Source organism: Equus przewalskii, chromosome X (assembly GCF_037783145.1).
Source record: "Equus przewalskii isolate Varuska chromosome X, EquPr2, whole genome shotgun sequence".
Classification (NCBI taxonomy): Eukaryota; Metazoa; Chordata; class Mammalia; order Perissodactyla; family Equidae; genus Equus; species Equus przewalskii.
In genome coordinates, this window is record NC_091863.1 from 58,160,624 (window position 1) to 58,176,628 (window position 16,005).

A 16,005-nucleotide genomic window follows, 5' to 3' on the forward strand; every position below is an offset into this window, starting at 1 on the left:
CTATTGCAATCTTTCTGGCCAACACTTCAGTGCTAATAAATCAATGTGAAATCACACTTTTTAGGATAGCAAGATTTATTGCCTTAGCAGTGAGCTTATAGGGGAAGGTAGTGAAGGAGGTCCACCATTCTGTTTCCTGGACTGTAGATCAGCTTAAGAAAAAAGCTATAAAGCTTTTATTTTGTTACAGTTTTATCTGTTCCACTGTCAGAAGCTTGTCCAGCATCCTTACTATTCTCCTTTTTTGGAGTGAGCCTGCCTCATTTTTTTTCGGCTGGCCCTTGACTGCCTTCAGCTGCCTTACCCTTGACAAGTTGGAAGTTTCTTAAAAATTAAACACACAGTTACCATACTGATGCGGGCTCAGTGAGTTGAGGAGTCGAAAGAAAGATTTCTTGGACTCTCAAGATCTGGCAGTAGTGCTCTTTTATTCAGAGAATAGTATGGAATAGCATGGGGACAGGAGCCATGGGCAGTAAGAGCTGCAGTGTGTTGAGGGTTAGAGCTAAATTTATAAGGCATAGGTATGTGAGTTATTTCTTTACAAGACAAAGGAAAGAATATGTAAAAAAAAGTCGTTAAAATGGTATCAGTGCAGGTGGGGTCTGGTTAGTGGGTGGTCCTATAACTTGAGATAAGAATCAGATCAAATTAAGTCAGGATGTCCTTGCCTTCCCCATTAAGAGTTTTTAGAGATAAGATCATCCCCCCTTCTTCCTGATGCAGAGAGGGAGACACTCCCACAGATGGAGACCTCCCTTACAAATGTAAATGTTTCTTAACAAAGGGCAAGTAAATCCCACTTTTCAGAGCCTCTTTCCTGTCTGCAGTTTTCAAAAGTAACCAGCCCAAAATAATACCTCATCAATACCACACAGAAATTGCATTTATCCCAGAGAAATATAAGCATATGTCTGCAGAAAAAATTGTACACCAATGTTTATGTGGCTTTATTTATAATGGCTAAAAAGAACCCAGATGTCCTTCAACAGGTGAATGGTTAAACAAGCTGTGGTATATTCATACCATGGGATACTACTCAGCAACAAACGGGAATGAATTATCAATACACACAAGTTGGATGATTTTCAAAGACATGATGCTGAGTGAAAAAAATCCAGTCTCAAAATGTCACATAGAATGCGATTCTATTTATGTTTTATTCTTGAAAAGACAAAATTAAAGTGTCAAGGAACAGATCAGTGGTTCACAGGGATGAAAGGTGGTGGTAGGGTGTGAGTAGTAAATAATAGCACAAGGGGGTTTTTTGGGGTGATGAAACTTTCCTCTGTTATGATTGTGGTAGTGACTATATGAATCTATACCCGTGTTAAAATTCATAGAACTGTATGCCAAAAAAATTCACTTTTGCTTTATTTTAATTTTAAAATAAATTTAAAATAAATTCAATATAAAAATACTAACCATGCAGAGTTAATGAAGTATGGACATAATGCACTTAAAATATAGTGTAAGGGAGCCAGAATGTAAACAACCTTGAATGCCCAACAGAAGAATTTGGGATTTATTCATAAAGTAGTGGAGAGGAAACAAAAGTGTTTAAGTTGGGCAGTGAAAAGTATATTGAGATCTGATTTGTACCAAGACCACCCTGAAAAGAGCGGAGGATAGATTGAAGGGATTGTAACAGAAAGCAGGAGATATTCTAAGTGAGAGATAAATGCCTAAATGAGGGACAAGGAAAGTAAAAACAACAAAGGTTGCATGGGGGCTAGATTTGTTAGACATTATGATAAAATTGGCAAGAATTAGCCACTAATTTGATTGACAGAAGAAAATGCTTTGTTACTGAGTTCTTTATTTGGAAGGACCCTTCCTTCCTATGTTGTGGCTAAGAGCCTAATTCCATAAATTCTAGAGCAGCAGGCCTTTGGGTCTATTTGGTAGACAAAACTCTATCTTGTGTCAGAATGGAAATTCTGGAGTGCTGACCCTGAGGCAGAACCAGCCGTGCCAAAGTCTACAGATTCATCACTACCTGACAGTTCTGTGAATGCTGGCTCTGTCTCCAGATTCCCATAATAATAATAGTAGTTGTAATAATAGTTAACACTTATTGACTGCTTACCTTGTGCTAGGCCCCATTTTAAGTGCTTTGTATGCACTGTTTGTTTAATCATGTCAAAAACCCTCAGAGATTGTGCTGCTATCATTCCCTGTTTTGAGATGCAGAAACTGTGACTCAGACTTGCCTGCAATTCACACTTCAAGTGAATAAAGCCAATATTCAAAACTTAAGCAGCCTAACTCTAAGGCCCTAGCCCTTGAATGTTTTACTATTCCAGAGGTCCTTGAAAGTAGGTGACTAGAAAGAGAAAACCTCTTTGACAGCTTCCTCTGCTTTGACTGCTTTCCCTCAATCATTTTTCCTTTCTATGTAACTGTAGGGAGGAAGCCTTTTCCTCTGCCTAATGTGGGTTCATCTGGCCGGAGAATGAATTAAATTCACATGAGACAGAATAGCAAGAGAAAATTAAACAAAGCTTTATGAGGAACCATGGTCCGGGGCCTTTCTTCCCGAAGGAAGAAAGGGCACCAAAGAAGTGGGGTGCACATAGTGGTTATATACCCCCAAACAGGGTATTTCACATATGATTGAAATGTCCCTCCCACAAAAGTCACAAGATTGCCCCGTCGGCACAGTGCTTGATGGACACAGCAGGTAGTGGGTCTGCTGTCTTGGAGGGCGTAGCAGGAGGCAAGTCTATTGTCTCGAGCTGGGTGGTCACAGGTGAGCGCAGCAATCAGTTCCTAGCCTAAGGAAAGATGCTTCATCCTGAAGGAAATGCCAATGTTGGGAGGGGGAGGGAAGTCAGTCACAGGAGGTTACCAGACTAGCACAATAAACAAATGCAGATTTAAGTCCTTGCCTTCCCCACTGATTAAGGGTTTCTTGAGATATCTTTACAGATGGAGAGTTCCTTTACAATGTAAATGTCTCTTACAAAGGGTATGTAAATTCTACTTTTCAGTTGCTTTCCTGTCTGCAAAGGAACTAGCCTCAAATAATCATGCCAAAGAGACATACATTGGGGTGGCCAATTCCAGACCCCTCCATTACCTAATATTACTGCTATTTTTATTCCCTTTGTCTATCATAAAATACTCCTGTCCCATTATCAGTTCCCTCACAGTCACTTGGTAGAAAATCTCTTCTTAGTAGTCCTCATATCCCTGCCTCCATTGTAGGTATTTTGTCTGAGTCTTTTGGTGAATCTTCCTCCTAGTTTATCCTGATAGGAAATTTTATATTTATATATTTCAGAGTCAGAAAGTGGATGGGGCTGATGGACTACTGGGATAAACTAAGTAGACCTTCCTTCTGAGTCAGTTCACAGGTGTGTGGAGTGAGAAAGTTTTATCTTAACCACAGGCAGATATCAAGGATCCAGGAGGAGGGAGCAAATTTTGCTGAAGGGAGGCTGTGTGTATTAAGAGTGAGTCAAGCAAACTATAGCCAGAAGGTTAAATCCAGCTGTTACCTGCTTTTGGAAATAAAATTTTATTGGAACACAGCCATGACCATTCATTTATGTGTTGTCTATGGCTACTTTTGTGCTACAACAACAGAGTTGAATAGTTGCAATAGAGATCATATGGCTCACAAAGCCTAAAATATCTATCTGACCCTTTACAGAATATATTTGCCAGCCCTGGTATGTGAGATGGAGCATCCTGTGTGATTGGAGGTTTCTGTGCAGGGAAATGCTAAGAGATTAAATCTGTATTTTAGATAAAGACATTTGGAAGTACTGAGAGGAAGAAGTTAGATGCAGGAACCAGAGTGGAAGTTATCAAAACTGAGTAAAAAAGAGGTAGGGAGGGCTTAGTGCAAATAGATAAAAGGGATCTGCTTTTAGAGATGCCAGTAGAGACAGGTTCTCTAGAATATGGCTGAAATGTGCGTTTGTGTGTGTGTGTCTGTGTGTGTGTATCTGTGTGTGTGTGTACACATATGTATGTTGGGGAGGGAGAGTCTCTATTCTTAGAAAAAGAGAAGATAGAGAGAGGAATATGGTACAAAAACAAGTAGAGTGAAAAATACCCTCTTGTTTCTTTAATTTATATTTGAAGTGACTGCTACATTCCTTGCTGCAGAAGGAGTTCCAGAAATTTTCTCTAGGACTGGTCTTCCAAGGCCTGTATTTATTAGGCAACATTGCCCCTAGTGTCTTCATGGCAGCATTGCGCTCTGATAGAAAGGCTCATGAGGATTACTTGACCAGGGCTGAAAATGGTATAGACCAATTGCAAAGATCACATTGCTCAGTTTTTCCTTCTTTATCAAAATTGATGTAGGTGACCAGATGGACTCTCACTAGAAGTACATTGGTAAAGTCTGCTTTTTGAAAGAGGTTGTGAAGGGTAGTGGACCTGGGTGTCTTTTTTTGCCTTGTGAGAACAATTCACGTGAATCTGAAGTACAAAATACTATTATTTACTCTCAAGAAACTGCCTTAAGTTCTACCGCATCTACAAGGTCATGGACTAAGAATAATATCTTAAGAACTTTTGAGGGTCACTTGTTATGGGTGGTCATGTGCAGGAACTACTGAATTCATGAGCTGCCCCTCCTTTCCATCTCCCAGGCCAGGGTTTCTTCCTTCCTGCTGAAGCCCTGTGAAGATGTGAAAGTAGAAAGAATATGTCAAGTCAGGATACAGCCCTGGCTTTGCAAAGCACCACCCCTATCATAAGAAAGGCTGGGTGTCTTAGTCCCCAGGACTGCTCTTTGTCTTTCAGGATATGACCATAATTCTCAACCACAAGGTTTTACTCCCCACCATGAACACGCACTGAGTGTATCAGTTAAGTGCATAGTCCCCCGTTACACTTTGTCGGGGGGAGACTGAACTATCTTTTGCAACTAGCCTCAAGGAGCCAAGAATGGCAAACAGCCATGGGCTATGCATCAGGGGGACCAAATTGAAAGTCTAAATGAAGAGAGTATAATGGAGCAGGTCTGCTGTGACACTTGTTTTGCTCTTAGTCGCCACTTATTTTGGCATGGTACAGTTAGAATAAATAATGACTATTTGAAATAACGTCATTACGTTTGTTGCAGATTGAGTATGTTCAAGCACAGATTTTATGGCCTTGTTACCCAAAAGGCTGCTGGCTTCTGGCCCTGCCTGAAGATTTCCTAAAGAGGTCACAAATTCTGGGACACAAGTGAGTAGCAAGTGGGATTGCCCTTCCTACTTCCTTTTTTACTGTTTTCACTATTTCCTTCTCTTTGCTCTGTCTTCCCTGAATCTGAGTTCTGTCCATCTTGTAACACCATCACTGGTATAATCCAGAATGGCATGTAGAACTAGAAAGAATTCTACGACAGGAGTTGTGCAAAGATCCTTCAGGAGCTGTGGCTTTATAATTAAGTATTTTAATCGCTTAGGAAACATTGCTTAATAATATGTCTGATCTCCAGTTTTCTCATCTTTATTAGGGGGTAGAACTAGATGAGCTCTGAGATACCCAAAATCCGTTTGAGATACCTTCAAATCCATGAACACATTTTTTTGCAGCTCCAAATGTTTCTATGGGAGGATACAGAGATATCCTTCAAGGGTTCACAATAAATGGGGGGGACAGAGAGAGAGCGAGCAAGCAAGAGAGAGAGAGAGAGAGAGAGAGAGAGAGGAAGGGAGGGAGGGAGGACGGGAGGGGGAGACAGTGAGAATGAGAATGGAGTCTCTGATAAGTAGAGATTGTTCAGTGAGAGGGGAGGGGAGAATGGAGTTAATTCTAACCCATGACATCTGGGGAGGCCTCTAGAACAAGGTGAGAACTGAGCATGACTTTAATGTAGGGGAAGATCATTTCAGGTTTAGATGTTTGTTTTGAGTCTTGAATTATTAGGGAAACAAGGTTTGGAGCCAGACTTCTCGTTTTAATCCAAGCTCCACCACTTAGCAGCTATGATGTCTTGGGAATGCTACTTAACCTCCCTGGGCCTTAGTTTCATCATCTTTAAAATGGGGATAAAATAGTAATAGTAATTTATTATGATAAAGTGAGTTAATATATATAAAGTTCTTAGAACTCTGTATGGTAGTAAGGTTTCTGGTTAGAGAAGTGCTAGGAGACTAGGGAAACCTTTCTATAGATAGAGTTTCTTGTAGGTACTGTTGAAGATGGAAGCTAGAGGTAAGAACCAGAAAGAAAGTTATTTCAAGATCACAGATGAGAGGTGACAAAGTATGATCTAGGTAATGCTGGTAGGAACCCAAAGGATAGGTCGGTATTTAGAGATGAAGTATCTAATCTGTAGTCTTTAGAATCTGTGGGAGTTACTTGCTCAACATAACATGTTTCATCTGGTCCAAGATGCCATCAATTACACCATTATTTTATGGACTAACGGGAAATTAAAAACTCTGCCAATTAGGGGCTGGCCCTGTGGCCGAGTGGTTAAGTTCACGTGCTCTGCTTTGGTAGCCCAGGGTTTCGCTGCTTCAGATCCTAGGCACAGACCTAGCACCACTCATCAGGCCATGCTGAGACAGTGTCCCACATGGCACAACTAGAAGGACCTGCAACTAGAATATACAACTATGTACTGGGGAGGAGCTTTGGGGAGAAGAACGAGAAGGGGAAAGGGAAGGCGAAGGCGAAGGGGAAGGATAGGGAGAAAAAGATTGGTAGCAGATGCCAATCTTTCAAAAAAAAACCCTCTGCCAATTAAACTATGTCTTGCCATTAAACTTAAGACTCATCTTGATATACCAGATGTTAAAATGTGTAAAAAACCATACATTTTAGAATGGATGAAATAAGGTATGTACACAGGAAGGATGGTGGAGGGAAAAAACTCTTTCTGTAACTACAAATTTCTGTTTGAGAGGTGAATTCTGTTCTTGTTTCAGAATAGTCTTTCCAGAATTTTTCCTAGGACTTTTCATTCCTTTATAGGTAATGCTGGAAAGGCTAGAGAATCTGTGTGCTTTATTTAAGATGTTGTGTTTAAACTACCTCACCCCTTTTCATGCGGTCTGTCTTTAACACAAAACAGTTGGGTTGAGGAATGGATTCAATGAGAAGTGGCCTCTTTGTTTTTCATGCTTGAGAAACTCACTCATGTGGACTCAGCCTATTACCATACAAACGTGTTATATCTGTCTTGAACTTCAAATTTTGAACAGACTGGATCAGAAACTATTAAGGCAATCTTTCTTTCTTCTGGATTTGCCTGTTTTCAGTTTACCCTATTTGTTCTTTGCTGCCACCCCCATCAATGGAAAAACCTTCATTAACAGAAGCCAATGCACCTTGTAATCTTTTGGATCCTTTGTCTTATATAACAGGAGCATGAAGAGAAGTAGGTGCTGGTATGTTCCTCTTAAAATCCCATGGTAACATTGAAGTGCCCTGTATAGATAGATGAAGATAAGGAAGATGCTGAGGGACGATTCTGCCTTGGCTTCCTTCCCTCATCATTCAAGGTGCTAGATATCCTGAGAGTGGCCTTTAATTCCCACCCCTCCCCTGCCACCAACTAGAAGATGACTACAGTTCCCCATCATGAAATACAATAGTCCACCTTATCTGCGAGGGGTACGTTCTAAGACTCCCAGTGGATGCCTGAAACTGCAGATAGTATTGAACCCTATATATACACTATGATTTTTCCTATACATACATACCTATGATAAAGTTTCCTTTTTTTGTGTGAGGAAGATTGGCCCTGAGCTAACATCTGTTGCCAATCTTTCTCTTTTTGATTCCTCCCCAAAGCCCCAGTACATGATTGTATATCCTAGTTGTAAGTCCTTCTAGTTCTTCTATGTGGGATGACACCACAGCATGAGTTGACAAGCAGTGTGTATGTCCGTGGCCAGGACCTGAACCGGTGAACCTCAACCACTGAAACAGAGCATGCGAACTTAACCACTATGCCACTGGGCCAGCCCCAATAAAGTTTATTTCTAAATTAGGTGCAGTAAGAGATTAATAACAATAACTAATCATAAAATAGAATAATTATAACAATATACTGTAATAAAAGTTACTGTAAATCTTAGCAACTTCAGAATACAATATTTTTCTTTCCTTATTTAGTTGAGAACTTTCACCTTTTCACTTAAAGGAAGCACTTTAAGGCTTCTCTTTGGCATGTCAGAATTGCCAGTATAACTACTCTTGTGCTTTGGGGCCATTATTAAGTAAGATAAGGGTTACTTGAACACAAGCACTGCAATACTGTGACAGTCGATCTGATAACTGAGAGCTACAAAGTGACTAATGGGCAGGTAGTGTATACAGTGTGGATATGCTGGACAAAGGGATGATTCATGTCCCAGGTGGGATGGAGCAGGACAGCATAAGATTTCATCATGCTGCTGAGAATGGCAATTTAAATCTTATGAGTTGTTCATTTCTGGACTTTTCCTTTTAATGTTTTTGGACTTCAGTTGACTGCAGGCAACTGAATCTGCAGAAAGTGAAACCACAGATAAGGGGGAACTACTGTAGTCATCATTAGAACTGCATTTCCCATGTACACATTATAACTCTATTCCTGAGGCTAGAAGAACTCTTGCTCTTAACCTCAGGTAAACCTGAAGGCTAGCTAGATAAGGGAACTGAATTGAAAGTGTGTGTATAATCAATGGAACAGACACAGTTCCCTCATACCTTTTGTCTTTTTGTTCATTCTCCTCTTTTTCCTCTAGAATTTAAAGAGTGAGGAATCATCATGGCACCTTTATTTATTTTGGGCTGGATAAACCAGGAGTAGGTTGGATCTGCTCAGGCAAGCAGCCTATGGACTTTAGGTTCTCTCGCCAAATTTGCTAAAGAGGCTGAGTATCTGGGGACACAGGCGAAGGAAAGATTGTTTTCTCCTTTTTCCCTGCCTCTGATTCTACACTACTTTAAGCCCCAATCCCTAGTATAATGTATAAAACATGCGCAACATAGAAGGACAACTGGACTCAGATCTTGTTTTCCCATTTCTAACCACTTGTCCCTGAACAGGTTTTGAGTCCTCATCTTGTGCAAGGCAATGTCCTTGGCCCTGTAAAGAGTGCACAGATGGAAAAGACACCTTTGCTGCCTTCCAGAGGATATCTATTGGAAAGTAGAACCCATACACATGCAGATGATCTTAGTATCTAGAGCCAACGAGTGATATGTGCCATAATGAAAGTATTAATTTTAATGATAGAATAGTGGGATGGGGTGGAGGGAGGATAAACATTTCAAATGTGGTAAACTATGATTGCTTCAAGGTGATGATGAGATTTGAGCCTGATCTTAAGTGATGTAATAATGGGAGATTATTCCAGGTTGGAGGGGACAATCTGAGAATTTGTAAGGCCTATTTGTAGGTTAGATTCAAGAATCAGTTATAGCTGGAGCATATGCTGTGGAGATGTGTTTGGGCTAGAATGTAAGCAAGAATCAGTCCTTGGTGGTACCAGTCTGTTTAATCAAGGGGTTTTTAGGTTTATGTTGGAGGAGAAGTTGAATAAGTAATCGTTTTCTCAAATGCCCTGAAGAATGCGTGGCTCATAGTAGACACTAAATAAACATTTCTTAAATGAAAGAGATTTGGGATAGGGGAATTAAATAGAGTTTATATTTGTAACTAGACAGGTTAGTCTAGGAATGACAAAACTTTGCTGATGAATTAGGGGGAGAGAGTCTGCTGATGCAGAGGTCATTTGGGAGGCTCTCCCAGTAGTCTAAGTAAGACATAATAAGGACTTACAACTAATGTAGGAGCCATGAGAATAAAGAGTGGACAGAGTGCATTTTCCTTCCAGAGGTTAAAAGTGTAAAATTGGATGAAGGTGGGATGGGTGTGATGGGTGACATCCAACCACAGTGACTGATAGGAAGAAAGTATGTCTTAGAGAAGTAGAGTGATAGAAGAAAGGGAAAAAGAGAATGAGAGTGAGTAGAAGGGGGAGAGGGTGGTAAAAACCACCCTGCCATTGCTCCAAGATTTGTTTCCAAGAACCACTCTCTCCCTTGCTACACCTTAAGGTCTATTCTAGAAACTTCCTCCAGGACTTCTGGCCAGTGTTTCCATATTGTTAGGCCATACTGCTTCTGCTGTTTATGAGTGATGCCTTCAATGAGGGGAGATGCCTTCAAACTGAGAAAGCCAAAGACCATGTGAGCAAAGGAGATGCCTACCATACCCAATCAGAAGTGAACTTGAGATACTTTAGAAGAGTCCATGGGCATCGATACCATTCAGTATTATTTTTATTGAGTTCATAATAGCTTACATCAATGTGAGAATTCAGTTGTACATTATTTCTTGACTGTTACCACATAAGTGCTTCCCTTCACCCCCTGTGCTCACCCCCTACCCCCCTTCCCCTGGAAACTACTGAACTGTTTTCTTTGTCCATGTATTTGTTTATATTCCACATATGAGTGAAATCATCAGGTGTTTGTCTTTCTCAGACTGGCTTATTTTGCTTAGCATAATTCCCTCCAGGTCCTTCCATGTTATTGCAAATGGGATGAATTTATCTTTTTTATGGCTGAGTAGTATTCCATTGTGTATGTATACATATATATATACCATATCTTTATCCAATCATCAGTCGATGGGCACTTGGATTGTTTCCATGTCTTAGCTGTTGTGAATAGTGTTGCAATGAGCATAGGGGTACATATGGTTACTTTGGATTGTTGATTTCAAATTGTTTGGGTAGATACCCAGTAGTAGGATAGCTAGGTGGTATGGTAGTTCTATTTTTAGTTTTTTGAGGCATCTCCATACTGTTTTCCATAGTGGCTGCACCAGTTTGCATTCCCACCAGCAGTGTATAAGGGTTCCCTTCTCTCCACACCCTCTCCAACATTTGTTCTTTTTAGTCTTAGTGATCATAGCCATTTTAACAGGCATAAGGTGATATCTTAGTATAGTTTTGATTTGCATTTCCCTGATGATTAGTGATGTTGAACATCTTTTCATGTGTTTATTGGCCATCTGTCTATCTTCTTTGGAAAAAATGTCTGTTCATATCCTCCGCCCATTTTTCAATCAGGTTGTTTGTTTTTTCATTGTTCAGTTGTGTGAGTTCCTTATATAGGATGGAGATTAGCCCCTTTTCAGATATATGATTTGCAAATATTTTTTACCAATTGGTGGGTTGTTCTTTGTTTTGATTCTAGTTTCTTTTGCCTTGCAGAAGCTCTTTAGTCTGATGAACTCCCACTTGTTTCTTTTTTCTTTTGTTTCCCTTGTCTGAGAAGACAAGGTATTTGAAAAGATCCTTTTTATTTCAATGTCAAAGAGTGTACTACTGATATTATCTTCCAGGAGTTTTATAGTTTCAGGACGTATCTTCAAGTCTTTGATCCATTTTGAGTTTATTTTTGTGTATGGCATGAGATAGTGGTCTACCTTAATTCTTTTGCATGTGGCTGTCCAGTTTTCCTAACACCATTTATTGAAGAGACTATCTTTTCTCCATTCTATGTTCTTGGCACATTTGTCAAAGATTGGCTGTCCGTAGATGTGTGGTTTTATTTCTGGGCTCTCAGTTCTGTTCCATTGATCTGTGTGCCTGTTTTTGTACCAGTACCATGCTGTTTTGATCAGAATGGCTTTGTAGTACATTTTGAAGTCAGGGATTGTGATACCTCCAGCTTTGTTCTTTTTTCTCAGGATTACCTTAGCAATTCGGGGTCTTTGGTTGCCCTATATGAGTTTTAGGATTCTTTGCTCTATTTCCATGAAGAATGTCATTGGGATTCTGAAAAGGATTGCATTGAATCTGTAGATTGCTTTAGGTAGTATGGACATTTTAACTATGTTTATTCTTCCAATCCATGAGCAAGGAATCTCTTTCCATCTCTTTATGTCATTATTAATTTCTTTCAGTAATGTCATAGTTTTCATTGTATGAGTCCTTCACCTCCTTGGTTAAATTTATTCCTAGGTACTTTATTATTTTAGTTGCAATTGCAAATGGAATTGTATTCTTGAGTTCTCTTTCTGTAAGTTCATTGTTGGAGTATAGAAAATAACTGATTTTTGTAAGTTGATGCTGTACTCACAACTTTACTGTAGCTGTTAATTATTTCTGTTAGTTTTCTGATGGAATTTTTGGGTTTTGTATATATAAGATCATGTCATTTGCAAACAGTGAGAGTTTCACTTCTTCACTCCCTATTTGGATTCCTTTTATTCCTTTCTCTTGCCTAATTGCTCTAGCCAAAACCTCCAGTACTATGTTGAATAAGAGTGGTGATAGTGGGCATCCTTGTCTTGTTCCTGTTCTCAGGGGCATGGCATTCAGTTTTTGCCCATTGAGTATGATGTTGGCTGTGAGTTTGTCATATATGGCCTTTATTGTGTTGAGGTAATTTCCTTCTGTCCCCATTTTGTTAAGAGTTTTTATTGTAAATGGCTACTGGGTCTTGTCAAATGCTTTCTCTGCATCTATTGAGATGATTATGTGGTTTTTATTCCTCAATTTGTTGATGTGGTGTATCCCGTTGATTGATTTGCGGATGTTGAACCATCCCTGTGTCCCTGGTGTGAATCACATGTGATCATGATGTATTGCTTGATCCTTTTGATGTATTGCTGAATTTGGGTTGCCAAAACTTTGTTGAGGATTTTTGCATCTATGTTCATCAGCAATATTGACCTGTAGTTTTCCTTTTTTGTACTGTCCTTGTCAAGCTTTGTATCAGAGTGATGTTGGCCTCATAGAATGTGTTAGGAAGTGTTCAATCTTCCCTAAATTTTGGAATAGCTTGAAAAGGATAGGTATTAAATCTTCTCTGAAAGTTTGGTAAAATTCCCCAGGGAAGCTGTCTCGTCCTGGAGTTTTATTCTTTGGGATGCTTTTGATTACTGTTTCAATCTCTTTCCTTGTGATTGGTCTATTCAGATTGTTTCCTCTTGACTCAGCTTTGGGAGGTTGTAAGAGTCTAAGAATTTATTCATTTCCTCTAGATTATCCATTTTGTTGGTATATAGTTTTTCATACTATTTTCTTATAATCTGTTGTATTTCTGTGGAGTCTTGTTATTTCTCCTCTTTCATTTCTGATTTTGTTTATCTGGGCTTTCTCTCTTTTTTTCTTTGTAAGTCTGGCTAGGGGTTTGTCAATTTTATTTATCTTCTCGAAGAACCAGCTCTTTGTTTCATTGATCCTTTCTACTGCCCTTTTTGTTTCAATAACATTTATTTCTGCTCTGAGTTTTATTATTTCTCTCTTTCTGCTGACTTTGGGCTTTGTTTGTTCTTCTTTTTCTAATTTAGTTAGGTGTAATTTGAGATTGTGTATTTGGGATTTTTCTTGTTTGCTAAGATGTGCCTGTATTGCGATGAATTTCCCTCTTAATACAGCTTTTGCTGCATCCCATATGAGTTGGTATGGTATGTTATCATTTTCATTTGTCTCCAGATATGTTTTGATTTCTCCTTTAATTTCTTCAATGATCCATTGCTTGTTCAATAGCGTGTTATTTAGTCTCCACGTCTTTGTCCCTTTCTCAGCTTTTTTTCTTGTATTTAATTTCTAGCTTTATAGCATTATGATCAGAAAAGATGCTTGTTATTATTTCAATTTTCTTAAATTTATAGAGGCTTGCATTGTTTCCCAGCATATGGTCTATCCTGGAGAATGTTCCATGTGCACTTGAGAAGAATGTGTATTCTGCTGTTTTGGAATGGAGTGTTCTATATATTTCTATTAAGTCCAACTTGTTTAGCTTTTCATTTAATTCCACTGTCTCCTTGTTGATTTTCTGTCTGGATGATCTATCCATTGATGTGAGTGGTGTGTTGAGGTCCCCTACTATTATTTTGTTATTTGTAATATCTTCTTTTAGGTTTGTTAATAGTTGCTTTATGAACTTTTGGTGGTCCTATGTAGGGTGCATACATATTTATAAGTGTTATTTCTTCTTGATGGAGTGTCCCTTTGATCATTATATACTGCCCCTCTTTGTGTCTCTTTACCTGTCTTATCTTGAAGTCTACTTTGTCTGATATAAGTATTGCAACACCTGCTTTCTTTTGTTTGCCATTAGCTTGGAGTACCACCTTCCACCCCTTCACTCTGAGCCTTTGTTTGTCATTGGAGCTGAGATGTATTTCCTGGAGGCAGCAAATTGTTGGATCTTGTTCTTTAATCCATCCTGCCACTCTGTGTCTTTTTATTGGAGAATTCAATCCATTTATGTTTAGGGTGATTATTGATGTATGAGGGCTGAATGCTGTCATCATATTACTCATCTTCTGGTTTTCCTGCATTTCCTTTGTTTCTCTTCCTGTGTGTTTTGGTCTACCCATTGAATTATGTAGTTTTTTATGATGTGTTTCTTTGTTTATTCCTTGTTATTTCTTGTGTCTCTGTTCTGCTTTTATGTTTAGTGGTTACCCTGAGGTTTGTATTCAGAATCTCGTGTATAAGTCCATTTTCTGATGGCCTCTTATTTCCTTAGTCTAAACTGATTCTGTCCCTTTCCTCCTCCCCTCCTAAGTTGTTTTTCTCATATCTTATTCCAACTTGTGTTGTGAGTTTGTGGTTAAAGTGACAAGATTGTCTTTGTTTTTGGTGTTTTCCTTCCCTTTAGCCTAATGCTATAGTTGAATGTGTGCTATCCTATTCTGATTTTTGGCTGCTTATTTATCTCCTTACTCTGTGTTTTGTGATCCCTTTCTCCCTTTTTTCCTTTTTTCAGGTATGAGGGCCGTCTTGAGGATTTCCTCTAGGGGGGTCTTGTAGCTACAAAGTCCCTTAGCTTTTGTTTGTCTGGGAAAGATTTAATTTCTCCCTCATATCTGAAGGATATTTTTGCTGGATAGAGTATTCTTGGCTGAAGATTTTTGTCTTTTAAATATGTGAATATGTCCTTCCATTCTCTCCTAGCTTGTAAGGTTTCTGCAGAGAAATCTGCTGAGAGCCTGATAGGGGTTCCTTTGTAGGTTATTTTCTTCTGCCTTGCTGCCCTTAGTATTCTTTCTTTGTCATTAATTTTTGCCAGTTTTACTACTATATGCTTTGCAGTAGGTCTTTTTACATTGACAAACCTAGGAGATCTGGAAGCTTCTTCCACACATATTTCCCTATCTTTCCCTAGATTTTGGAAGTTCTCTGCTATTATTTCTTTGAACACACTATATGCTCTATTCTCCTTCTCTTCACCTTCTTGAATACCTATAATTCTTATGTTGCATTTCCTCATTGAGTCGGATATTCCTTGGAGAATTTCTTCATTTCTTTTTAGTCTTAGTTCTCTCTTCTCTATTGTCTGGAGCATTTCAACATGCCTATCTTTCATTATACTGATATGCTCCTCTATGATGTCCACTCAAGCATTCAGGGAATCTGTATTTTGTTTTATCTCTTCTATTGTGTCTTTCATTTCTAATATTTCTTTTTTTAAAAAAAATTATTTTTCCTTTTTCTCCCCAAAGCCCCCCAGTACACAGTTGTATAGTTTTAGTTGTGCATCCTTCTAGTTGTGGCATTTGGGATGCTGCCTCAACATGGCTGGATGAGTGGTGCCATGTCCATGCCCAGGATCTGAACCAGCAAAACTCTGGGCCACCAAAGTGGAGCACATGAACTTAACCACTTGGCCACAGGGCCAGCACCATTAATATTTCTGATTGATTCTTTATAGTTTTAATCTCTTTTGTGAAGTAGCTCCTGAACTCTTTGAATTGTTTCTCTACATTCCCTTTTACCTCATTGAGTTTCTTTGATGATAGCTGTTTTAAATTCATTGTCATTTAGCTTACATATTTCTGTGTCCTTGGGACTGAGTTCTGGGTGTTTGTTGTTTTCTCTCTGGTCTGGAGATTTGATGTAGTATCTGATGTTGGAAGGTTGGGTCTTTCTCATTCTGATATTATTTGGTTGCAGTTACAGCCTGTTGCCACTGGGTGGGGGTCAAGAGCAGTGTATTCTGAGCCTTCTGCCTTCAGCAGATATCCCAGGCAGGGAAGCCACAGGGCATGGGGCGAGTTGAGGGGAGGGGGCTTTCTCCTGTGCT

At 39.2% G+C, this 16,005-nt stretch overlaps 1 long non-coding RNA gene across 1 annotated transcript in view; it reads left to right on the forward strand.

The window, feature by feature from the left end:
• Positions 1-16,005, forward strand: part of LOC139081139 (uncharacterized) — a 51,216-nt gene that overhangs the window by 14,642 nt on the left and 20,569 nt on the right. The window contains exon 3 of the long non-coding RNA XR_011536192.1: positions 5,087-5,193. This is a non-coding gene — a long non-coding RNA (uncharacterized lncRNA). The remainder of the gene's footprint in view (positions 1-5,086; positions 5,194-16,005) is intronic.